Genomic DNA, 2,481 nt, shown 5'->3' with positions numbered 1-2,481 from the left:
TATATATATATATATATGTGTATTACCCTTGAAAACGTCTCATGCTCTATGAACTATTATGTTTCAATTTAACAGGATGAGGTGTGTGAGAGACAGTAAGTTTATTCAATTTTTATAAAATTTCGATTATACATTTTGTATTATGTATTTTTCTAAGGTCTATTTAGATGTTTTCTATTTTTTACAACGCATCTCATACAGCTTCGAAATCTCACTATATATATCTCATATCTTGATGAGAAGATATGCATTGACATTTACAGTATATAAGTTCTTGGACATCGGGATCGTCGTGGGACCTACGTAGAAATTGCGATCTGCGACAAACGAGACAACTGCACAATCGTACTTCATGCTACGTGGAAGGCGTGCAAATATTGAGCGATTAATGTTGTCAACTGTTCCACCGATTCAAGATCTGAATGTAGAACTTGTTAAAGTATTGGGAGTACAAATTAGTTCGGTCCGTTTTTTTGTGCATTTATTTCAAAATAAAATGAATGAACAGATCAATTAAAGTATTGTCCATGCCTACTACTTTTTCCCATCTCTCAGGCAATTTTCGAATTCCATTTCTCGAAAAAATGACTCATCTTTGAAGGCGATCCAATTTTGGAGCCAATTTTCGATTTCTGCGAAAGAAGTGAACCGGTGACTTGCCAAATCGTGCTGCATCCTTCGGAATAACCAATAATCAGAAGGAGCAATGTCCGGAGAATACGGCGGGTGCGGTAAAACATCCCATTTGAGCGTTCCATATTTTTTTACGACTTTAGCGACATGAGGCCGAGCGTTGTCATGAAGAAGAATAATTTTATCATTGAAGAAGAATAATTTTATCTTTGCTCGTATTCCGGCCGTTTTTCTCGCAGTGTACGGCTTAAACAAATCAATTGTAGCCGATACGCCCGTAATGGAATCGCCAGGTTTCAGCTAGTAAACAAGACTCTTTTGGTCCACCAGATTCAGAGCATGATCTTCGAATCATGAATGTTCGGCCGTGATGTTGATATTAAGATCGATGGCAACGATTGACCGGGTTTAGTATTTTTTCTTCTTGGGGTTGTCGTTGTGTAGAATATCCACTTCTCATCTCCAGTCACAATCCAATGTAAAAAAACCTTTTCTCTGTTGTTTTTGAATCAACTGTTCGTGAATGAAAAATCACCTTTCTCTCGGTTTCAGTTCATAAGGCACCTAATTTCCTTGTTTTTGAATCATTCCCATGGCTCTCAATCGTACAGAAACGGCTTGTTGAGTTACCCCCAATAATTCTGCAAGCTCCTTGCGTTTGACTCTGATCTTCTTCGAGTAATGCCTCTTCTTTGTCTTCGAATTTTTTTGGCTGTCCAGGCTTGTTTTCAACGTTGAAATTTCCGTCACGTTTGAAACGTCGAAACCATTCCCTACATGATTTATCAGTTGGAGCAGTGTCACCATAAACTTCGACAAGCATTCGATGAGCTTCAGCCGCACTTTTCTTGTAATTAAAGCAAATAATCAAAACCTCCCGCAAATGCTGCTTGGTTAACATAAAATTCGATATTTCAAATCAATAAAATCAAGGTTTTTGTATGAAACTCAAAGCGATATAAACTGAATATTATTAGCAGATGTTTAATCTTTCTGAAACCGCCAAAATCAGCTGTCACTATGAACCATTCACAACAGCTGGAGCTATCTTTAGGGAAACGAACCGAACTAATTTGTACTCCCAATAATAATATGATAGCTGTTCAGTAGTATGACGTACAATAAGTGTTCGATAGCTACTCAATAATAGTTTATAATGGTTTGAAAATTAGGAACGCTCAGCTATTTATATTATATTACATTATTAAAAATATTATTATAATTAATTATTAAATTAAAATTATTGCTAAGTCATATCATTAAAAAATCGTAAAATAAATACCATATTTATTTAATAAAATTGTGAGCAAGAAAAAAATGAATGTGGGAGAGAATATAACGGGAAGAAGAGAGAGCACGAATACTATGATAAGTATAGGACCACTATGGATAGGAGAGAGAGCATGAATATGGCGAGTATAGAACTACAATTGGGACATATCATTATGGACTATTTGGCAATGTTGCAATGCATCTCAATTGTTAAATTTTATAATATTATTATTACTATTTGACAACGTCGCAATGTATCAAAATTACATTCATGATGTCATCACGAAATATATCGTATTAACATGTCGAATGTCTTTAAAAAAATCTTTTATTACTTCATTCACTAACAAAGCTGTCGTATATCGGCGCTTGCATTTTTGATCTCTCGCTTATGTTAGTTGAACAATTCCATATGCATTCTTGAAGAAATGTGATGGAAGAGACGAAACTTAGAAAGAGTTCGGGCAATGTTACTGCATCAATTGTTCAGACGGCCCGCTACTGCAACGCTTTCCAAGCATGTACGATTCCACAAGATTTTATGTTCCTATTCAAGATGAAGAGTTTTATAAACAG

Source organism: Atta colombica, unplaced genomic scaffold, assembly GCF_001594045.1.
Source record: "Atta colombica isolate Treedump-2 unplaced genomic scaffold, Acol1.0 scaffold70, whole genome shotgun sequence".
In the NCBI taxonomy this organism is placed as follows: domain Eukaryota; kingdom Metazoa; phylum Arthropoda; class Insecta; order Hymenoptera; family Formicidae; genus Atta; species Atta colombica.
The sequence above is the reverse complement of the archived record's forward strand: the minus strand, read 5'-3'. Positions refer to the sequence as shown.